Genomic DNA, 25,782 nt, shown 5'->3' on the forward strand with positions numbered 1-25,782 from the left:
CTGATTAATTTGGATGGGGTTTGGAAAATGTACAGCAAATTTCGTTTTTATGCATGAATTATTCCTTCAAGAGAATAATTCAGGTTCCATACAAATTAAGCACTTGTGGCATAATTACCAAGTAGGCTAATTCATTTCGGATAAAACTCTGGGTTACAGTGAGGCAGATGAAATGTTGTTGCCATGACAACATAATGCTTAAAACCTTAATATGATTCAATTAATACAGACGAATGAATGTTAATGTTTTTATAAAATTAAAAACGGTCCCCATTCACTTTCTCCGTAAGTGCCTCATAACATGATATATATTTTTTCTTCATGACACTTTATTACATTCCTTTTCTTCGGATGATACAGAAGATAGTATATATGCGGTACATCTACATTTCTCTTTTTATGACGCCTCATTCTAGGCAAACCTGAGCCTGTCATTCTGACTGTGTCACGTCTGAGTGCTTGAGAAACAGGCCGATTAGGTTACACAGGGCACCACAGATATGCAGCCTTGTGCAAAGAGAGTGTTCGGAAAAGCATTTGATCTCAATTAAAAGCACTCCCAATGAGATCAGCCTGGAAAAGCAAAGGGGGGAAATCTGGATTTCAGCAGATGTAGGAAAAGTGTTTTGGTTCTGCCACAGCACGACAAATTCAATAGTGAGCAAAACAAGATGAACAACTGGAAGCCAAGAGCCCATCTGCCCTTGTTATTGTCCTCCATTTATGTTCTGCTTAACTTAATAAAAAGCAAAGCATCATGGGCTGCGTCGCGATGTGTCAACAGGAACGCTTTCTTATTCTCCAAGTGGGGTTGTTGTGAAATAAGTCTAACTATAGACTGCCAGTACATCAGACTCCTTCCAGCTATTTTGGGGATGATTAAAGCTATAAATCATCATGTCATCAAATTTTCAAGAATGTTTTTAATCACTCAGCAAAGATACACAATCGTTTGGCAGCAACTGTATCCTCATTTCTATTAAGCTTGTTTTTGGACAAATTTAGATCTCGCACGGATTGCAAATGAAAACATGATTGTTGCCGGCATCTGCCGAAGAAAAAAAAAAAACCAAAAATGCATTTTAAAAGGCAAACCCTTCTTGTAACACAGACATAGGCATTATTACTTCTTATTTAAAGTGACATCATACCCAAGATAAGTGAAGCAAAAAGTGCAGTCATGCATGTCTCATTAGGAAAGTTCTGAAATAGTTCATTAATGACTGTAAAAAAAGTGCCACGCTCCCAAAAATATCCAATAATTAACATCTTTTTAGTCATCATAAAATAATATTTAATAAGTATTCATGTTTTTATTATATTAGTGTTTATTGCTGATTAAATAATAAATTACTTCTAAAATGTAAAAATAAATAAATATAGTAAATTAGTAAATAATCACAAATGAAGTCTCTAAAGCTAATTATTAGTGAAAGACCTGATAAAAAAGGATGTTTCTGGAACAAGGATTAAAAAGAAAATAAATACAATAAAATGTATTTGCAACTTTTATCTCACAGTTCTGACTTTTTATTCTTGCACTTTTGAGTTCACAATTCAGAATTGCGAGCTATAAACTTTTTTTCTGACAAATTACACGTTTACATCTCACAATATAACGTCTCACAAGTTTTTTATCAAACATTTCTGTTTTTTTTACATCACAGAATAAAAAATAAATAAATTCCAACTTTCATTTAAAATAAAATAAATTTAAAATAAATGTTTTCATTTAAAACAAAAATCAATAAATAGTCACAGTAAATAAAGTTTCTAAAGCAATTTATTAGTTAAAGACCTCATAAAACTACAGACACAGGATAAAAAAATAAATAAAACTCTCAGAATTCTTAGTCTCACAAATCTTGTAACTGTGAGAAAAAAAAGTCAGAAATGCAGATAAAATGTCAAAATTATTTTTTATGTACTTTTTTTATTTTTTTAAGTCATATTTAATTTACATGATAGCCTTGACCTGTTACTTGCAGTTCCTGTACATCTCATGTGCTATCAGGTGGAGGGACAATCTTATTCTAAACAGAATTTGATTGGACAAAAATTCACATATGCCTTTTAATGGTGAATTTTCTCCAGGTTTGAACATTTGTGCATTTTAAATACATATTTTAAATGTATCTGCTAAAGGTTTGGAATATTTGTTAACCTTTAAATGTGCACTAGCATCCATAAACATGAACTGAAATCCACAATGGGCTCTTTAAAACCTATTCACAGTACTCCAGTAAGCAGGAAGTCATTCTTTAATGTACTCCATTGGCCAGCAGAGGGACTGTTGTTGTGCATGAGCCAAAAGGTCATCCAGCTCTTGGCTCAGGAATGACTCTTTCAATTAGTTTGGAAATAAAAAGGACAGCTCCTAAACAACCCTCAAACTGTTTGAACATGTTCCCGGGTAAGCAGCTAACTTCACGGTCACATGTCAACACGGGGGTGGAAAGGCTAATGAAGAGCTAAATCAACAGGCCATAAAACAACACAGAGGCATGGAGGAATATTGCCGTAATTTGATATTGCGCTGATTAAGTGGACCTGTTTCACCCATCAATCATAATCTGGTTAAGTATTAAATGTGCAGTGAGAGCTGAATGACACAAGCTAAATTAATAATTCATCTTTATAATAACAATAATAATCTTTGATGGTATTCCGAATGCAGAATGTGCCATGTGATGTTAAATAATGTGCTCTGTAAATGGAAAATAAGAGCTTGGAGTTAAAAAGAAAAAAAGAAGATATTTCATATGTACTGCGGGGGATATTTATAGTTATATGTGGGCTGTCTCAAATGCAGTGGGAAAGTCACTATTCAGCTTTAATAATACATCACTTTATATGGCAACTCAGCTATTTAGGCTGAGTTACACAGCGCTGCCATAGCGCTGGGCTACTTTCAGACAACTAATGGCTTGTGGGACAATGTGCCACAAAAACCTTATACAAACAACTTAATTAGATATTCTATTCCCTCCTTGACGTCCACGAATATGATCCCGAATTTTATCTGCATCATTTTATCTTACTGAATAAATCAAGAATGTCACCAGAAAGTCGTTTATTTCTTTTACCAACAGCGTAACAAACTGAAGAAGTCGTTTTGCTTGACATAAGTGCACCCGCAGTGAATAAAATGTTCAGTAAATTAGTAGTATCTGTGTGTATAAACCACCCGTGCCATATTGGGTGTTATTTTCAGACCCGTTCTGATTGAATTAGTAAATACTGGTGGGAAATCCTCTTGGCATCTCATCAGTGCTATATGGAAGAGGCTTTTTGAAGTCGTTCTGACCTCGAGATGTAGGTCTCCTCATGAACTCGCAGCTTCTCTGTGAAGTCGGCCTGTTGAACACACAAGAATTTGTACATCCATAAAAATGCCAAACTGATCCAGGGTGGAAATTGCAGTTGGATGAGTGAATCTCAGGCCGGGGGTCATATTTCAGTCCAAAAGCAAAAGAAAAACACCCTACGCGAAGTGGAGAGTACTGTACTTATTGTTTTAAAGTAATGAGATTTACCTTTGACTATAATGGGAATTACATAATAATACAATAAATTACAGTATTATCAGAATAGTTTATTTTAGGGCAATTATGCTTTTTTAAGAAATATTTTTTATTTTTTATTTTTTCTATGTATTGTAATTTCTGTAATGTTTTCTGGGCATTTTATTCATGAAGGTTCACAAGGGTTTATTTTGTATATATATATATGTATATATATAAAACCCAGAAAACATTTTAGAACTTACAGTCAGAATAATTATAATAATAATAAAAAAATAAAAATAAAATTATATATATATATATATATATATATATATATATATATATATAATTGTTATGTAAATATAGCCTACTTTATTAAAGGGGACCTATTATGAAAAATTCACTTTCACATGTTGTTTGGACATAAATGTGTGTTGGCAATGTGTGTACACCACCACCCTTATAATGATAAAAATCCACTCACTCCTTTTTTTTAATCCCCATAAATAATAAGCAGTGTCTCCCAACGAGCTGTTTTCAGCATTGCTGCTAATGTGATGTCACAGTAGCCACAGGCCCCGCCCATGAAAGTTGACAGACACTGCCCTTTATACATAGAAACGCCCTGAGGGAGTTCACAGCAAGTTGTGTGTTGAGTGTTTATTTGCTAAGGCTAGTATTGCCGGAGTTTGAGCTCTTGAAGCTCCGCCCTCTTCCCCCCGAGCTCCAGCTCATTTGTATTTAAAGGGAAAGACACAAAAATGGCGCGTTTTGTCTCATATCCTAAAAGTGGCAATTTTAACAAGCTATATAAAATATGTCAGGTATTTTGATTAAAACTTCACATATACACTCTGGGGACATCAGAAACGTATTTTATATCTTGTGAAAATGGGCATAATAGGTCCCCTTTAAAGTAATGAGATTCAACTTTGAGAATAATGGAAATTACAAAACAAAAAAAGTAACTCGCATGAATATAATGCCCCGAAAATATTACAGGATGCATAATGTAAAAAAACAAACATTAAATATTTATAATATTTGTCCTAGAAAATAGGCTTGATTGTTTTTATGCTAAATTCCACTTATTTTTCCTCTCTGACTTTGTCTTCAATCATTGACTCACTATAAAACAATGTACTGTATTTGCACATATTCGCACACAATGTTCCAGCTTTAAATGTGTGCAGAGAAGTCCCCCGAACAACACAAGAGCATACTGAGTGCCTCTGGTCCACATCTGGAATGGTAATGTTATTGGTAAGGAAGTCATTCTCAGTAATTCCAGCATTTGTAATTTTCAGTGTTTCTACCATATTAGGTATGATGAGATCCACAGAGTTATGGCATTCCTGGGAACTTCTGAAACTAGCATAATGTTCAAGGAAGTAAGGAAACAGAGAAGAATAAATATGGATGTAGCAAACACTTCAAAGCTGAACGCGGATGACTGTGATATTAAACAGGCTTCACAGTGACTTCACACGCTCCCTGAGCCACACGGGTTACAATTAGCATAGAAAAAACAACAACAACAACAACAACTCAACAGAATATTTTGAGACGACAAGGTTTTTACCAAACATTTTGCATGAGGTTATATTTAGTAAAGTAATATATGTAACTGACCTTCCTCTGACATTAAAAGAGAGGAAAAGCCCAGGAGAATTGTTGGAAATAGCGGCGTATCACTCACATACAAGATGCACACACAAGCCACAACAAACGAGCTCTCAAATTACAGAGCGTCTGCCATTTGAAATAAAGGCTTGTCACACAGACGACAAAGGTCTTCATGGAACATGGCAGGAGAATTGAATGACCCCCATAATCATTAATCCCATCAAAGTGAAAGACGACTCGTGTCTTTCTAGCCACGTCCATTCAGGTCTCGTCGGCACGGCCCTCGGCAACCTTTGCCGTCTCAAACCTCTAAAACATTCGGCGTGTAAAAACTTGTGATAGAGATGACACAATTTAGCAATCGGCCTGGTTGTTTTGTGCAATCGCGGCAGTCACAGTAATTCAATTCCACCTTAAGTCTAGCATAAAATTAATCAGGATATCTGCCAGCACCTGTCGAATGTACTTTATGTTATGCAGAGAATACCAACGATATTAAGCAGGAGAGCGTTATTCAAGTTTTAATATTGGATTCTTTTTTTCTTGGCATAATCACGCCGTGGGTGAAGGTTTGTGGGAGAATATGAGCGGAACACTGATATTTCCAGAAATACGGTTCTGATACATAGTCTGTTATTCATTTTTTGCCTTATAAGATGTTTTATTAATGTTATCTGCAATATTCCTGCCCTCGAGCCTTGAATGTTATTCTTGTAGAAACTGGCTGGAGCAAATAAAAATGTTTTTTCTCTCTTTCGCTCTCTCTGTTGGTAGTAATTAGCATGATGTTTCTTATAAACAGGCCGTCTTTATATAAGGCAACTGGGAAGGCTTGTTATTTGCTCAAGGGTGTATACCTGCAGTTTTGCTAACATCTCCTGGGTCATTTCCTCCAGCGCCTCTCCAACATCTTCTACACTGAAGCCCACGTGATTCCCGGGACTTTCTTCCAGTTCAGCTTTTGGCTCTTTCACATTCTCCTCGAGAGATTCCTGCATGGTCTAGAGCCATTTAAAGAGAGGTTCAGACAAAGATAAAAATTATAAAAAAATCATTATTTATTCACCTTCATATCATTTCAAACGTTATTTCATTCACAGAATTCATTATGCTCACACACATTATTATTATTTTTTATATACATATTGTCATAATTGTATGGAAAAGGGCCATATTGTGTGTATATATATATATATATATATATATATATATACGTATGTGTGTGAGCCTGTGAGCGTGTATTAAATGATTAATCCCGATCAATTACATCTAAAATAAAAGTTTTTGTTTACATAATATATGTCCACAGTGTATATTCATAATGCATATATAAATACACACACATACACTTTATATTTTAAATACACTTGCATATATTTACATGTACAAATTTATATATATATATATATATATATATATATATATATATATATATATATATACACACACACACACACACACACACACACACACAATATATATAAACATAAATTTTTTCTTAAATATATAAATGCATGAGTGTGTATTTATAAATATATTATGTAAACAAAAACTTATTTTGGATGTGAAACATATATGTGAAATATATATATATATATATATATATATATATATATATATATATATATATATATATATATATATATATTTAGTCAAACACTTAATAGTGATTAATCGCATCCAAAATAAGTTTTTGTTCAATTTGTAGTGTGCCATTTCTTAGTAATTATTTATTTCATTTATTAAAAAATTCTAAGTGAAAAGACAAAATGAATGCGTACGATGAATACCTCTTTTTGGAGTCTAGGCTTTTGCCTTATTTTAAAATATGTCATGGCATGATTCATTGAATACAAGCCTATTATTCACATTAAAAGCTAAATCTGCTCTGACGTGATTTATTTTGCTAAGCTTTTAATGTAACATTGCATCAAAGAACTTAAGGGGTTATTTAATAAGCATTCGTGTGGGGAGGCAGAACAGAGTCTCTTGTGTGAGAAATCTCATTCATAAAAACATAAATAGTGGCACAGCGCCTGCATGTGGCCTTTTTCTGAACAGCACACACCTCCTGGATATGATACACTGTGCATTCTAATGAGATTCTGCAGCAGACAGGATTCCCATGCATTTTGACCAATGCATATTGATGTATTTTCCAAGGTTATGGATTTAAAAATCTAATTTTATAAAGAATGCAAAATGCAACTCTAAGCTTAACATATCATAAAATATGCAATACAGAGTTTTAGACCAATTTGACTATGTCAAGTTAAAACAGAATATTTAACAAAATAATATGCTGGATGGAACTTGATTTAAACACCAGGAATGGACTGAATCATGAAAACTGGGCATTACATATTGGATGGGAGAGGGATTTGTGATGCCCCTGGAATAAGAAAGTCTGTTTTTAGAAGCTGGAAGTTATTACTTTTTTTTTTTCTTTGCAATAATATGCACCGATGAACTGTGCAAAGCAGGGTCAGTTTTGATGATCTGTTGACTTTAATGCTGGGAACTAGAGAAATGTATATTGACACAGGAACTTTTAAGGATCTGATTCTTTTTTTAATGAGTTTTTTTTGCAATATTTCAAGATTTTCCACTAGAAAATGTGTGGGAAAGTTGAACCGATACATCTCTTTTAATGTGAAATGTGTAGACATTTTTATATACAGTATTTATACTACATTCATTTTTTTCCTGCCCTCAACAAATAAATCATTAAAATACATGAACGCACAAATTGAATGCAGGAACTGAAAACAAAATGTAAAGATAGAAAGTGCACTGTGATGTAATCCTTACATAATATACTAGAAGATACGATTCCCTCTGCTCAGTACAGTCTATGTTCACCAGCTGTACAGTGCAGTGTCTGTTAAGGAAAAGTGTTAGTCATACTTGGAAGCAGATTTGTGTTTCCTCTGAAAATGAGACACATGTGAAACGCATCTTCCCTGAAAGGGTATTTCCAAGCACAGTCTGAACCACAAAAAGAATACAATAGTTTACTGCGAGCCAAACACTTTAGAACGGTTTTGGATAGATCAGCCATTATTACAGCAAGTACTGGGCTGGAAGGGAAAGGAAACATTTTACCTGCTCAGGCGTTTGAACACGTGGGGGAGCCATGTAATGGAAGTACAGATCAGCAGGTATGCCTTCTAAACTCAGCGGGGTCGATCACCTCGATGCATGTCTGTAACAAAAGACCCATCTCACTGAAGATTATTTCCTGTAACATTATTTGAATGATTTAAAAATAAAACCAACAGGGTCCTGATAGGAAGCAGAGTAGATCTGCAGCAGCATGATATCGAAAACATTCTTCAGTCACGTCGCTTCATTGTAGTGAGTGGTGATAATATTTATAGTGAATAATGTATTTCTATGGACAAAATCCATCTCCAAAACAGTGGAGGATACAGAGTTCGTCACCAAACTTGTCCTGAGCAAGGATTTTTTCAGTTAAACTTCACACAGACTTCAGTGAACGAGCACATTTTTCTTAGAACAAGTATAAGATGCTAAATGTTACACAAGTAATTGTATTTTTTATTGAAGCAGTGTCAGTAAAGGGACTTATGTAATGAAGTCAAGTCAAGTCAAGTCACCTTTATTTATATAGCGCTTTAAACAAAATACATTGGGTCAAAGCAACTGGACAACATTCATTAGGAAAACAGTATGTCAATAATGCAAAATGATAGTTAAAGGCAGTTCATCATTGAATTCAGTGATTTCATCATCTCAGTTCAGTTTAAATAGTGTCTGTGCAATCATTTGCAACCAAGTCAATGATATCGCTGTAAATTATGTGAACCCAACTAAGCAAGCCAGAGGCGACAGCGGCAAGGAACCGAAACTCCATCGGTGACAGAATGCAGAAAAATACCTTGGGAGAAACCAGGCTCAGTTGGGGGGCCAGTTCTCCTCTGACCAGACGAAACCAGCAGTTCAATTCCAGGCTGCAGCAAAGTCAGATTGTGCAGAAGAATCATTGGTTTCCTGTGGTCTTGTCCTGGTGTTCCTCTGAGACAAGGTCTTTACAGGGGATCTGTATCTGGGGCTCTAGTTGTCCTGGTCTCCGCTGTCTTTCAGGGATGTAGAGGTCCTTTCTAGGTGCTGAACCACCATCTGGTCTGGATACGTACTGGATCCGGGTGACTCCAGTGACCCTCTGATCTGGATACAGACTGGATCTGGTGGCTACGGTGACCTCGGAATAAGAGAGAAACAGACAAATATTAGCGTAGATGCCATTCTTCTAATGATGTAGCAAGTACATAGGGTGTTATGGGAAGTGTTTCCGGTTCCGGTTTACCTAATTAATGCAGCCTAAAAATCCTTCAACGGATTTGGATATTAAAAGCAGATTATTATGTTATGTGTATGCCAGGTTAAAGAGATGGGTCTTTAATCTAGATTTAAACAGCAAGAGTGTGTCTGCCTCCCGAACAATGTTAGGTAGGTTATTCCAGAGTTTAGGCGCCAAAAAGGATCTGCCACCAGCAGTTGATTTTGATATTCTAGGTATTATCAAATTGCCTGAGTTTTGAGAACGTAGCGGACGTAGAGGAGTATAATGTAAAAGGAGCTCATTCAAATACTGAGTTGCTAAACCATTCAGGGCTTTATAAGCAGTGATGGGAATAACGGCGTTATAAATAACGGCGTTACTAACGGCATTAATTTTTCCAGTAACGAGTAATCTAATTGATTACTCTTCTCATCTTAATAACGCCGTTACCGTTACTGCCAAAAAATGCGGCGCGTTACTATAACTGATGATGAAGCTGTTTTTTTTGTCATCAGACCAACTAGATCTCTGAGCGAGAGGCAAATACTTTTTTTTACTGTTCTTCCTTGGTTAGTGGGCAGAGCACGAGACAAGCGCATAAATGCTGACGATTGGCTGAGGTAGAGTAAAATTTCATTGTAAGCCAATCAGAGGTAGAGTTGGGCGGGTTTTCGAAAGCACGCATAGTAGTGATGGGAATTCGGCTCTTTTGATTCAGCTCACTGAAAAGAGCCGGCTCTTTGGCTCACAAACGGCTCTTTAAATGACTTTGACTATAATATTTCAATTTTTATTACATAATTATTTAATTTCTATAGGCTAAATTTGAAAAAATAGAGTTGGCTCTTCAGATATGCGAGCCAGCTCCCGAAGTTCAACTAAAAAAGCCGGCTCTTAGAGTCGGCTCATTCGCGAATCGCGAACGACTCATCAAAAGCTCATTCGCGAACGAGTCGATCCATCATCAATAACGCTCATTCGCGAACGACCCATCATCGGACAGGACAGGACACACAACGAACAACACAAGCCAGTCAGTCAACGAGAGACAGGTATGGCGACGAGCCCAAATAATCCAAAAGTAACATTACTTTTTCCTTCAAGAAATTAAAGAAACAATAAAAGGAAATATCAAAAGTTCCCAAAAATCTATCGTGTTATTTGCATTGATCCACTATATAAACATAATATCTACATACATGCCATTTGATTGGAGGCTAGTCTCAATTTGTCCCACAACAACTTTTTTTTTTAGATGTGTGTACAACATACCTGTCAAGTTTTGGATTTGAAAATAAGGGAAATTTTCCAGCGCCCATTGCGAGCAGTCCCACCACCCCAACAAAGCTCCAGTATCCCTTACATTTTAAGACAGGTGTTATAGCCCAAATTAAAACACAAAAGGGTATATATGAAGAGCATTTATTTAAAGGCTTATTTGCATATTTTCTGTTAATTTAACATTGATGTCTTTACATTTACATTTTATTTTAATTCCACACATTCTTTTCATTAGGGGCCAAGCACCGAAGGTGCGAAGGCACCTATTGTGTTCGTTGGCGTTATTAGGGGCCAAGCACCGAAGGTGCGTAGGCACCTATTGTAATCGTTGGCGTTATTATTATTCTGCTTCTTCTTCTTCTTCTTCTTCTTCTTCTTCCGCCGCAAGTCTATGGCAGCCCATAGAACCGATTGCGGGAAAGTTGTATAAATTGGCACACTGATAGAGGACAGTCCCAACATTAACTATAGCAAATTTTAAGTCTCTAACTCCAACTCTCTAGCGCCACCACTTGTCCAAACTTTCAATGTTTGTATGCTAATAACTTTTGAACCGTAAGCCAGAAAATGGAAATTCTTTTTTCCTTTGAATCCTTGGCTCAAGCCAAGTCGAATGAATCCCGAAATTCAAAAATCGCAAGGTTTAGTTTTTTCGCTATTTTCAATTTTTCGAAAAACCTACTTTTTCGAACTCATCCTAGACGGTTTGTCCGATTTTCACCAAAATTGGCTCAGATCATCTTCAGACCATGCTGGCTAAAAGTTATGGAATTCAAGTTGATTTGTCCAACCGTTGTCGAATGACATGTGAACAAATTTGACGAAAAGCACGCAAAAATGCATGTGAGGCTATATCTCGGCAACGGTTTGGCATATTGAGACCAAACTTGGTGTGTGTTATAATAACCATGACCTGAGACTACCTGCAGTGTTTCGACACAGCGCCACCTAGTGGTCAGGAGATATGAAAAATACATATTTTGGCTTATAACTTCTGAATGGTTTGGTCAAAAATCACAAAACTGGTCTCTTTAGATTCAGTGCTTCATGGCGAGTCGAATGATATCCAATTTTCCTGTGTCGGCCATTTTAGGCGTCGGCCATTTTGAATTATGTTTTAAAATGCTGTATTTTTTGAACGCAGCATTGTATCGTTTCGCAAATAATTACAAAAATATTCGGCTCCATGCCCTGAAGGTACTCAAAAAGTTTGGTGGCAGCGCCACCTTGTGGTCAAGAGTTATAATGAATTATCACAAAAATGCTAATAACTTTTGAGTAAATTAGACAATTGAAATGCAAATGGTCTCCCCGTATTCTATGGGTCATGCCGAGAACATAGATACCGATTATGCGAAAATTGGCCATACTTCCTGTCCGCCATTTTGATTAATGTTGAAAACCTACTTTTTCGAACTCCTCCTAGACCGTTAGTCCGATTTTCACCAAATTTGACGTGAATCATCTTCAGACCATGTTGGCAAAAAGTTATGGATTTGGTGTCGATATACGAAACGATTCTCATTTAGCGCATCAACGAATTTGCTGGAAGGGTGCCAAAATGCATTTGAGGCTCTATCTCTGCAACGCTTTGACATATTTGCACCAAACTTTGTATGTGTCATCGTCACCTCACACTGACCATGCCACATAAATTTGGTGACAGCGCCACCTATTGGTCAAGAGTAATAAATCATTAATTAACCATGTATAATTACACTTTAAAAAATGCTAATAACTTTTTATTGCATTAGCCTATTTGAATGAAAATGGGCTCAAAATATTCCCTGGCTTATGCCGATAACATAGATACCAAATATGCCAGAGTAAGCTGAACTTCCGGTCCGCCATATTGATTTATGTTGAAAACATACTTTTTTGAACTCCTCATCAACCGTAGGTTCGATTTTCACCAAATTCGAATCAGATGATCTTCAGACTGTGCTGACACAAAGTTATGGATTTTGTGTCGATAGACAAAACCGTTTTCGAATACCAAAGTGACGAAGTTGAGGCACAATGACAAAATGACACTTGAGGCTGCATCTCTGGAATGCTTTGGCATATTAACACCAAACTTTGTGTGTGTCATTGAAAAGTCACACAGAGTACTCCAAATTGATTTTATAACAGTGCCACCTATTGGTCAAACTTGATAGGCCAAGTAATCATGCTACTAGAGGTGGTATTTATGATTTTTTTAGCCATTTTAATTACAATAATCCTAAAATTGCTGTTATTGCTCATTAATGCATTTGGTGTGATGCTCCGTGCCATGCTTAGCTCCTACATTTGCCGTTGGAGTGCTTGGCCCCGTAATTGCTGCTTGCAGCTATATTTAGGGGCCAAGCACCGAAGGTGCGAGGCACCTATTGTTTTTGTTCCGGTTCTTATTATTATTATTATTAGGGGCCAAGCACCGAAGGTGCGTAGGCACCTATTGTTTTCGTTGGCGTTATTATTATTCTTCTTCTTCTTCTTCCGCCGCAAGTCTATGGCAGCCCATAGAACCGTTTGCGGGAAAGTTGTATAATTTGGCACACTGATAGAGGACAGTCCCAACATTAACTATAGCAAATTTGAAGCCTCTAACTCCTACTCTCTAGCGCCACCACTTGTCCAAACTTTCAATGTTTGTATGCTAATAACTTTTGAACCGTAAGCCAGAAAATGGAAATTCTTTTTTCCTCTGAATCCTTGGCTCAGGCCAAGTCGAATGAACCCTAAAATTCAAAAATCGCAAGGTTTTGTTTTTTCGCTATTTTCAATTATTCGAAAAACCTACTTTTTCGAACTCGTCCTAGACGGTTAGTCCGATTGCCACGAAAATTGGCTCAGATCATCTTCAGACCATGCTGGCAAAAAGTTATGGAATTCAAGTTGATTCGTCCAACTGTTGTTGAATGACACGTAAACAAATTTGACGAAAAGCACGCAAACATGCACGTGAGGCTATATCCCGGCAACGGTTTGTCATATTGAGACCAAACTTGGCGTGTGTTATAACAAGCATGAACTGAGACTACCTGCAGTGTTTCGACACAGCGCCACCTAGTGGTCAGGAGATATGAAAAATGCATATTTTGGCTTATAACTACTGAATGGTTTGGCCAAAAATCACACAACTGGTCTCTTTAGATTCAGTGAGTCATGTCGAGTCAAATGATATCCAATTTTCCTGTGTCGGCCATTTTAGGCGTCGGCCATTTTGAATTATGATTTAAAATGCTGTATTTTTTGAACGCAGCATCGTATCGTTTCGCAAATAATTACAAAAATATTCGGCTCCATGCCCTGAAGGTACTCAAAAAGTTTGGTGGCAGCGCCACCTTGTGGCCAATAGTTATAATGAAATATCACATAAATGCTAATAACTTTTGAATAAATTAGTCTATTAAAATTAAAATGGTCTCGCTATATTCTGTGGGTCATGCCGAGAGTATTGATACCAATAATGTGAAAATTGGCCTTACTTCCTGTCCGCCATTTTGCTTAATGTTGAAAACCTACTTTTTCGAACTCCTCCTAGACCGTTAGCCCAATTTTCACCAAATTTGACGTGCATCATCTTCAGACCATGCTGGCAAAAAGTTATGGATTTTGTGTCGATATACGTAACGGTTCTCATTTAGCGCATCAACGAATTTGCTGGAAGGGTGCCAAAATGCATTTGAGGCTGTATCTCTGCAACACTTTGACATATTTGCACCAAACTTTGTATGTGTCATCGCCACCTCACACTGACCATGCCACAGAAATTTGGTAACAGCGCCACCTATTGGTCAAGAGTAATAAACCATTCATTAACCATGAGTAATTACACTTTTTAAAATGCTAATAACTTTTTATTGCATTAGCCTATTTGAAGGAAACTGGGCTCAAAATATTCCCTGGCTTATGCCGATAACATAGATACCAAATATACCACAGTAAGCTGAACTTCCGGTCCGCCATTTTGATTTATGTTGAAAACATACTTTGTCGAACTCCTCATCAACCGTATGTCCGATTTTCACCAAATTCGAATCAAATGATCTTCAGACTATACTGATTCAAAGTTATGGATTTTGAGTCTATAGACAAAACCGTTTTCGCATACCACATCGACGAATTTGAGGCACAATGAGAAAATGACACTTGAGGCTGTATCCCTGGAATGCTTTGGCATATTGACACCAAACTTTGTGTGTGTCATTGAAAAGTCACACAGAGTACACCAAATTGATTTTATAACAGTGCCACCTATTGGTCAAGCTTGATAAACCAAGTAATCATGCTACTGGAGGTGGTATTGTTTTTTTTTTTTTTTTTTGCCATTTCAAATACAATAATTCCAAAATTGCAGTTATTACTCATTAATGTATTTGGTGTGATGCTTCATGCGATGCTTAGCTCCTACATTTGCCGTTGGAGTGCTTGGCCCCGTAATTGCTGCTTGCAGCTATATTTATTATTATTATTCTTCCTCTTCTTCCACCCCAAGTCTATGGTAGCCCATAGAACCGATTGCGGGAAAGTTGTATAATTTGGCACACTAATAGAGGACTGTCTGAACATTAACCGTAGCAAATTTGAAGTCTCTATCTCAAACTCTCTAGCGCCACCAATTGTCTAAACTTTCAAAAACTTGATGCTAATAACTCTTGAACCGTAAGCCACAAAGTGAAAATTCTTTTTTCCTGTGATTCCTTGGCTCATGCCGAGTCGAATGGACACCGAAATTCAAAAATCGCAAGGCTTAGTTTTTTCGCTATCGTCAATTGTTCATAAAACCTACTTTTTCGAACTCGTCCTAGGCCGTTGCACCGATTGTCACGAAAATTGAATCAGATAATCTTCAGACCATGCTGGCAAAAAGTTATGGAATTCAAGTTGATTTCTCAAACCGTTTCCGAATAGCTCATGAACGAATTCTTCGAAAAGCACGCAAACGTGAACGTGAGGCTATATCTCCGCAACGGTTTGGCCTATTGAGACCAATCTTGGTGGGTCTTATAACAACCATTCCCTGGGACTACCTGCAGTGTTTCGGCAAAAGTGGTGTCTTTAGATTCAGTGCATCATTCCGAGTCGAATGATACCGAATTTTCCCAATTCGGCCATTTTGGGCGTCGGCCATTTTGAATTTAGTTGTAAATTGCTGTATCTTAAGAATGAAGTTCCGTATCGTTTCGCAAATAATTACAAAAATGTCCGGCTCCATGCCCTGAATGTACACAAAAAAATTGGGGGCAGCGCCACCTTGTGGTCAATAGTTATAACGATTTTTCGAAAAATGCTAATAACTTTTGCATACATTAGCCTATTGTAACAAAGCTGATGTTGATAGATTCCTTGGGTCATGCCGAGAACACCGATACCCCATTTGTCAATTTTGGCAAAATTTCCTGTCCGCCATTTTGATTCATGTTGAAAACCTACTTTTTCGAACTCCTCCTAGACCGTTGCTCAGATTTTCACCAAATTTGATTTGGATCATCTTCAGACCATGCTGGCATAAAGTTATGGAATTTGTGTCGATACACGTAACCGTTTTCAATTAGCGTACCAACGAATTTGCTGGAAAGATGCCAAACTGCATCTGAGGCTGTATCTCTGCAAAGGTTGGAGATATTTACACAAAACTTAATATGTGACATTGTCACATCACATTGACCACGCCACATCATTTTGGTCACAGCGCCACCTATTGGTCAAGAGTAATAAACCAATCAATAACCGCTAATTATTACATTTCCAATAATGCTAATAACTTTTGATTGCATTAGCCTATTATCATGAAACATGTCTCAAAATGTTCCTTGGGACATGCAGACAACATACATACCAATTATGTCATATTAAGCAAAACTTCCTGTCCGCCATTTTGATTCATGTTGAAAACCTTTTTTTTTAAACTCATCCTCAACCGTTTGTCTGATTTTCACCAAAATTGAATCAGATCATCTTCAGACCGTGCTGACAAAAAGTTATGGATTTCGTGTCAATAGACGAAACCGTTTTTGTACAGCGCTGCTTCAGATGTCAGGCATCTTCACAAAATGAGTCTGAGGCTATATCTCTGCAAAGCCCATTAGTGGTCTTCCAGTGACATCTAGTGGTCGTAAATGCAATTTATCATACAACACTGTCTCTTTAACCTTTATAACTGTTATATGTTGTCTTAATTTCATTCCAAAGAAGCATACGCAATTTATGTATAATTTCACAGTCTAGATAATAGTACTGCACTGATTTTAAATAACCTAGATATGGCTGACAGTAAAAGAATAGAACCGAATTACAGACACACACAAACATGAAATGTTTAAACTAGTATATTAATACTCAATAAGCATGCTTAAACCCACACACAGATGCACACATTTTGTTATATATATATAGATAATTAAAATAAATGATGGGTGATAAAACCTATTGCAAGTCTTCTGTTTTTATGGGCTTCTATGTCATTTTTCAGGTTTCATTGCAATCATAATCTGGCATAATTATAAACATTAGATATATCTGTATGAATAAATTGGTAAACTTTGACTCAATGTGATCTGAAATGCTTGAACAGTAATATTAAATAATAGTAATATACATTTTTTCTAGATGAATCCCTCAACAAGCCCATAAACTGTAATGTTTTAGTCTTTAGTGAGCTCATTAGTGGTCTTCCGGTGACATCTAGTGGTTATAATTGCAATTTTTTATTCAACACTGGGTTTTGAAGCTTTATAAATATTACAGTGTTCTTTTTTACCTAATCTCTGTTAAATTTTGCATGATTGTTTAGAAAAAATACAGATCTAATGCATGTGTGATTATATTACCCCTTTTTTTTTGCAGTTTAATGCCATTCATAACAGAAATCTTTTGTTTTTTAGGCCTGTTTAAATGTTATCTAACCAAAGGACAAAATACAACATATTTTTTCAAAGTTATTGATCTAGAGAGTCCAGAGAATATTATTGCAGTGGTTTGATCAAGACTGAACAAAAAACCAGGTGACCCAAAACATTCAAATTCGTGGACCAATTTTATGAAAAAGGCTATAACTCGGGAACAAAATGAGATATCTTCACCAAACTCAGAACTCATATGCATGAACAAAACCTTTAGTCAAATTATTATTTTTTTTCCATATCTGCCACTTGGTGGCGCTACAGGATGAAAAAAAATCAAATGGCTATAACTAAGCAACCGTTGATCCAATCAACTTGAAAATTGATATGGCCCAATGTGGCACAAGTGCTCTATGAGGTATTTCACTTATCTTAAAAAACATGGCCGCCATTGGCCAAACAACTTTAAGCACCTATTTGACAAGGTTAATGGAAGTCGATCGGAACGAAACTCGGTGGGCATGTTCGACTCATTACCCTAAAGGTCTGTAAGTATTTTGAAAGAAATTGCCCACAACATTGTCACCTCCCACAGAACACAACAAAGCGATTTGATTACAGCGCCACCTATTTTCCAAAAATGATAATGCATCATTTTACTGGAGTTTTACTGGCTGTTTCAATTACACTCTTCCAATAATTGCTTTTCTTACTCGTTGCATTTGGTCTGATGCTCCATGCCATGCTTAGCTCCTCGCTGTGGAACTTTTATTAACGATTTTCAGCCATTTCAATTACAGTCATGCAATTATTAATTTCATTATTCATTGTTGCATTTGGTTTGATGCTACATATGCTTAGCTCCTGATGTTGCCGCTGGAATGCTTGGCCCCGTGATTGCTGCTTGCAGCTATATTTTCATATTGCTTTTCTTTAACAGTTTTTCTTTTCATTTCACATAACTTTTCTTTTACTCTTTTAGTTAGTTGTTGTACCAATTTGTTGCAGACTTTGCATTCTTTAAAAAAAGTAAATTCGCTGTCCCATTTATCACGGTATTTACACATGGGTTTTGGTTTTTTGGCAGGTGTGACTTCACTCTCTATTGTAGCATCCATCATCCGTCTCTGTTTTTTCTTTTGTTGTTGTTGTTTTTCCCACGTTATAACTCATGTCATCTGACCTCACACACCCCTCGCGACAGGCTACTACAGGTGGGAGTTATAGCGAGACTAGTGACAGAGCTCAGATTGGGAACGTTTTTATTATTATTATTTTATTAATAACGCAGGTAAAAAAAAAAAAAATACGGGAGATTTACGGGAAAATACTAATACGGGAGGACGGCGGGAAAGAAGGGTAAAATACGTGACTTTCCCGGCCAAAACGGGATACTTGACAGGTATGGTGTACAATGTTTCATGTTTCTGTTAATAATGTATTGTATTAAGTGTCCATTTCATTATAATATTCAGATTTATCATAAATAATTGAACATGCACATGTATTTTAAGTTCCTTTAAAGAGGGGTAGAGGTGGGGTCACGTTTGAGCATTTAAAATTTAATTTTACTTGAAAGTAACGCAATAGTTACTTTCTTAAGTAACTAGTTACTTTAAAAATTTGTAACTGAGTTACTAATTTAGTTACTTTTTGGAAGAAGTAACTAGTAACTGTAACTAATTACTTTTTAAAAGTAATTTGCCCAACACTGTTTATAAGTAATAAGCAATATTTTAAAATCTATACGATGTTTGGTAGGGAGCCAGTGCAGTGTGGACAGGACCGGGCTAATATGGTCATACTTCCTGGTTCAAGTAAGAACTCTTGCTGCTGCATTTTGGACTAGCTGTAGTTTGTTTACTAAGCGTGCAGAACAACCACCCAATAAAGCATTACAATAATCTAACCTTGAGGTCATAAATGCATGGATTAACATTTCTGCATTTGACATTGAGAGCATAGGCCATAATTTATATATATTTTTGAGATGGAAAAATGCAGTTTTACAAATGCTAGAAACGTGGCTTTCTAAGAAAAGATTGTGATCAAATAGCACACCTAGGTTCCTAACTGATGATGAAGAATTGACAGAGCAAGCATCAAGTCTTAGACAGTGTTCTAGGTTATTACAAGTAGAGTTTTTAGGCCCTATGATTAACACCTCTGTTTTTTCAGAATTTAGCAGTAAGAAATTACTCATCATAAAGTTTTTATATCGACTATGCATTCCATAAGTTCTTCAAATTGGTGTGTTTTACCGGGCCGCGAAGAAATATAGAGCTGAGTATCATCAGCATAACAGTGAAAGCTAACACCATGTTTCCTGATGATATCTCCCAAGGGTAACATATAAAGCGTGAAGAGTAGCGGCCCTAGTACTGAGCCTTGAGGTACTCCATACTGCACTTGTGATCGATATGATACATCTTCATTCACTGCTACGAACTGATGGCGGTCATTTAAGTACGATTTAAACCATGCTAATGCACTTCCATTAATGCCATCAAAGTGTTCAAGTCTATGCAAAAGAATGTTGTGGTCAATTGTGTCAAACGCAGCACTAAGATCCAATAACACTAATAGAGAGATACACCCACTATCAGATGATAAGAGCAGATCATTTGTAACTCTAAGGAGAGCAGTCTCAGTACTATGATACGGTTTAAATCCTGACTGGAAATCCTCACATATACCATTTTTCTCTAAGAAGGAATATAATTGTGAGGATACCACCTGCTCTAGTATCTTGGACACAAAAGGGAGATTCGAGATTGGTCTATAATTAACTAGTTCTTTGGGGTCAAGTTGTGGTTTTTTGATGATACATAATAACAGCCAGTTTGAAGGTTTCGGGGACATATAGCAATGACAATGAGGAATTAATAATAGTCATAAGAGGATCTTTGACTTCTGGAAGCACCTCTTTTAGGAGCTTAGATGGTATAGGGTCTAACATACATGTTGTTGGTTTAGATGATTTAACAAGTTTATACATGTACAGTTATGAAGTATAAATATAATATGTTCAGATTGTACACGCTTTTTAGTTCTATTTTTTTATTTATTTTTTTGTGTCAAATGATTAATCGTGATTAATCGCTGCCAAAATAAAAGTTTGTGTTTACATAATATATGTGTGTGTACAGTGTATATTTATTATGTATATATAAATACACACACATGCATATATATATATATATTTATGAAAAATATGTTATATTTGTATATTAAATAAATGTTTATATAATATAAATATATACATTAGGTGTAGGGGTTAGGTGTAGGTCATTCGTACAAATTCATACGAATTAGCCACCTCTTAAATATGTATGAATTGCCGTGAGATCAGGATGGGGTAACACATTACAAGTAACGCAAGTTATGTAACTACAGTAGATAAATTTTTCAAGTAACTGGTAAAGAAGGGCATTACTTTAAAATTTTAAATGAAATATCATAATTACTTTTTCAAGTAAGTAACACACGTTACTTTGTTTTCCTATTCATTTGACATCGAGCAAAAACTTGCGATTGTATTTGCGTTTACAGACAGGAAGACGCGACGACGACGTACAAAAACACTGTGGGCCCTATCTTGCACCCAGCGCAATTGACTTTGTACACCGACGCATGTGTCATTCCTATTTTGCACCCGCGCAAAGCGCGCTTTTCCCTCCACAGAGGCACGTCGCTAAACTAGTGAATGAACTTGCGCTCCCTGGGCGGTTCAGCGCAAAAAAGAAGGCGTGTTCCGGCGCAAACAATCCCTGGTGCTATTTTGCTGTTCCATTAAACAATTGCGCCACTGACCAGAAAAAACCTAGTCTAAAGTCAGTGGCGCGTTGCGCGTTGTTCATTATGCTATTTTAAGGGCGCATGCTTGACCATAATGTATAGCGTGCACAACGCGCATACACTTTGCTCATGTAATCTACACAGATGCAACAGTTATTTTTGCAAATCATAAATTGTTACACTAAAAAAATATTAACAAATGAAATGACGGAAATCATTGTGGTGTGCCACGAAGATGTGAACAAAATAGGCATAAATCTAGCTTACAAATTATTCAGGCTAATTATTCTCCCATCCCCATACAACACAACTTCTCTGTCTTTCACTGCTCTTACAAGAACATCAGTCTCCTCGGCTGTGAACCGCTCCTGGCGTGCGCCTGGTAAATACGCCATGATGGAACTTGCGCACCTGCTTTTAAAGGGAATGTTGGATGACGCTCTGATTGGTTTATTTCACGTTACGCCCAAACCACACCTATGAATAATGAAGCTACTTCAGACCAACCCATTTTAGATTTGCGCCGGGCGCAAGAGCCATTTATCCCGCCGGGAAAATAGCAACAGCGCCGTGACCCGCCCACAAAGTTACTTGCGCTTCGCGCTTTGACACTTGCGTTTCAGATCGTTAAAATAGGGCCCTGTGACTCACAAGACAAAAAAAACTGACAGGACAGAGAAGCCACTCCGTGTGGACGCACCGCCATCAACATACAAGAATAGACATGAAACTATTCTTTTAATACTTTCAAATAGTTATTCTAAAAATGTAATAAAATATTCTTGAACAAAGTATTTAAAGAGAGAAGGTTACTTTAAAAACATGCATTTTTACATTGGGTGTTCTTTTATGGTTAAATTAAATCCACTGTTTTATATAGAACTGTTCTAAAGACTATACAGTATTAAATGTAATTAAATTAGAGAGAAAAATAAGAATAATTCCTTGCTTCTACAGTTTAAGGAAAAATATTTAAATCACAGTAATTAATAACTTAGTAATGCATTATACCCAACATCAATCGTAGCCCTAAAGCAGGGTGTTCTTGTTGACTTATTTTGAGATGAGTGGTCAACTATATGTGGTTTTATTAACAAAGTTCGGGAGAAGCACGATCAGATAATCATCCAATTTGGTACAGGTGCATCTCGTTTAGCTAATCATCTTATAGCACGCACGCGTATATATATCCAGTCTTCCTACCTCCTGTCCCACGACAGTTTTTCGGCATAGACCGTCTGTCAGCATTCGGTTCGCTCTGTCAGCATTCGGTTCGCGCTGTCCGTCATCTTATCACAGGCCCAATCTTCCTTCCGACGAAGATATCTATCCGCCGAACACCAACAAGCGTCATCGCGTCAGCTGCTCTTCTCGCCAAGCCACACGTTGTGGCCAAAAGCTCGTGCAAATCCTTGAGCTCGCCTCACTCGGCAACACGATTTTCTCGCCAGGACCGGGCTCTATTATAATGCTGGATCGCAGCCGTGCTCCAGTTCTCAGCGCAGTAAACCTCTCTCGCTTTTTCAGCCGTGGCGCAGTTCGATGCTGCCTCCACTAGCGGCGAAGACCGTGCGTTGTTGTAGTGGCATGTCGTTCGTGAAAGAATCGTTTTTTCGAATGAATCTTCTAGGCGAACGAATCGTTCTCGGTTTACACTCATTCATGAAGAATTTTTTCAGAGTTGTCATCCACAATGAGCGAGTTTCATATGAGTCTCAGAGATCGAGAGCTCTCATTCGTGAACGAAAGGACTAAACCGGTATACATGTCGAGTTGATTAAACAGATACATGTCGTTCGTAAACGCAAGGAACTCTTATCAATTTTGTTAAGATGAGAGTAAACCGGGTCAGTTAGCCATTTAGCATGTCAATCTTGCAAAATGTAAAGCGCAGTTATAGGTACTGTGCACATATTGTTTACATATTTAGCATACAAAAGATAAATTCCACGTTTAATCCCCGATTTATGAACGTGAATATATAGATCAATATATGAACCGTCTGACCAAACAATTAAAATGCTAATCATGCAAGAAAACCTCGTGATTTGCTCATCTGAACAATTTAAATAGACGTTATATATAGAATGCGCTTATGAAGACGCCAAAATTTGTTAAACGGCGTTATGACTTAACTTTGTCCGATGACGATGCCACTTTTTAACCACGAAGCAAAGGCTTTTTGCAGAGTTGTCATCCACACCGAAATGTCTAAAGACATTACATTTGCTTTACTGTGCATGTTTAAACCTCACTGAGATGATACAGACATAAGTTTCATGCAATTATTCCGGCAGGATCAATTATTTAAGGACATTTCACCATTTACTGGCATGATTATTCAGAATTTTTCACGCTACTGCCTCGTGTTTGGCTGCAGAACAACAAGTGTGAGTAAATTTTCTATCGTCTTTTTAGGACTGTTATATGAAAAGCATGCAAAGTAAATGTCTTTAGAAACGGCTTGAATTTGAATTACTGCAATTAACGTTACTGCTATAGACATGTCTATTGGTACAATGGTTTATAAAACTAAACATGCTACATTGTTTCAAAGCCTCTATTTTCACAGTCCATACTACAACAGGAAAACAGCATCCCAAATTTATCTGCTCCGGAGGCTGTTTAAAAGGGCCCAAAGGCCAAAACAAGAGGAAAAGATGCTTTTCCAACAGGACTGTATTAATTCAGACAAGGTTTGAGCAATTGTCAAATCAGCCAACAACTACAGCAGCCAAAGCAAGCATGAAGCTACTTTTACTTGCAACACGGGCCTGCACATCTCAGTATTTCCATCCTGTTACTTCTGCTAGCAGTGCAGGCTACACAGGTTCTTCAAGACATCACACACCCCAGCCCCTTCCCACGACCCACAGCTACAGCAGCTGAAGCAAACGTGAGGCCGCCTCCATTCGTAAACGCGCCCTCAACTCTTCCGCTCCCTCATGCTACTAACCATTTTTCTGTTCAGTGGCCTCCAGCTCCAGATTTGCCAGAAGGCAGAGGGTACCAAGACCTATTATTGGTCAGGCCGATTATTTTATTTATTTATATATCTATCTCGAACCCTCTTCAGCCAACCCCTCTAACGCCAGCTCATCCCCTTTCACTAAAACTCCTAATCTACCATAGCTAACTCTCCTTACATGCCCTATCTATCTGTAATGGTCAATCCTCACTTCAGCCATCCTTCCGCAGGAGCTTTCTCTGTATCTCCCCACCGCCGCAGCATTGACCGCTCCCGCAGGAGCCTTTTCTGTTTTTTCCTCACTGCCGCAGCAGTCTCCGCTCCTGCAGGAGCCTTTTCTGTTTTTTCCTCACTGCCGCAGCAGTCTCCGCTTCCGCAGGAGCCTCTACCTATATTTCACCACTGCCGCAGCAGTGTCTGCTCCCGCAGGAGCCTCTACCTATATTTCACCACTGCCGCAGCAGTGTCTGCTCCCGCAGGAGCCTCTACCTATATTTCACCACTGCCGCAGCAGTGTCTGCTCCCGCAGGAGCCTCTACCTATATTTCACCACTGCCGCAGCAGTGTCTGCTCCCGCAGGAGCCTCTACCTATATTTCACCACTGCCATAGCAGTGTCTGCTCCCGCAGGAGCCCTTTCCATCCTTCCCTACTGCCGCAATTCTCGCTGCCGCAAGAGCCTCAAAAATAAATAAATAAATAAATAAATAAATAAATAAATAAATAAATAAAAATATATATTTTATGTCCATTCTCCAATTCAACCTCATCAGGCTCGCTTTTGTCTAACTCCGGAACGCCCAATCTAAATTCACGATGGACCCTCATTTCATCAACGACTCTGGTATAAAAAAAAAAAAAAAAAAAAAAAATTAATCGAGTAACAAAATGTGTTGTTGCTTAATTATACTGATGTGCGCATGCACAGTAAATCTGATGGGTAGGATAAAATGTCAGGACCCCGGACCTTTATTTAGTCGGGTTGACGTACCTTTTCAGTTCTGTGTATGTGATGTGACGCTAGTTTTACTTAAAGTCAAATGCTCATGAACTGACTGTCAGAGCAGTTCTGGAGATGTTGTTCATGTGTTCAAGTCCTCATTTAGTGAGACAGCAGACGCAGAAATTACCTTGAGAGTAATGCGCGCTTCAGTGTGTGTGTGAAAAAGGAAGTCGCGCTCCTGCTCCATTCATTAACAGAGACACACAGAACATGCAGGATTTACATTTAAACACTGTTCCGTCTTAATATTTAGAGATATTAATTCGTGAATCGGATGTAAGTGCAATTACCTATTTTGATTAATTCATTCAAAAAAAAAAAAAAAAAAAAAAAAAAATTAATTGCGAAAGAACCCGACGTGAGATTTAGAATAAATTAAAAGAGGCTTCGAAGCAGAGGAATTTGCCTACATCATTTTTTGTAATCGCGTTACTCGAGGAATCGTTTCAGCCCTAATCTTAAGCA

General features: G+C 37.3%; 1 pseudogene; it reads right to left on the reverse strand.

Moving 5' to 3' along the window:
- Positions 1-1,916: 1,916 nt before the first annotated feature.
- The window catches only part of LOC127969315 (ciliary-associated calcium-binding coiled-coil protein 1-like), a 30,429-nt pseudogene continuing 6,563 nt past the window's right edge, over positions 1,917-25,782 (reverse strand).

This window comes from Carassius gibelio, chromosome B12 (assembly GCF_023724105.1).
Source record: "Carassius gibelio isolate Cgi1373 ecotype wild population from Czech Republic chromosome B12, carGib1.2-hapl.c, whole genome shotgun sequence".
Taxonomy (NCBI): domain Eukaryota; kingdom Metazoa; phylum Chordata; class Actinopteri; order Cypriniformes; family Cyprinidae; genus Carassius; species Carassius gibelio.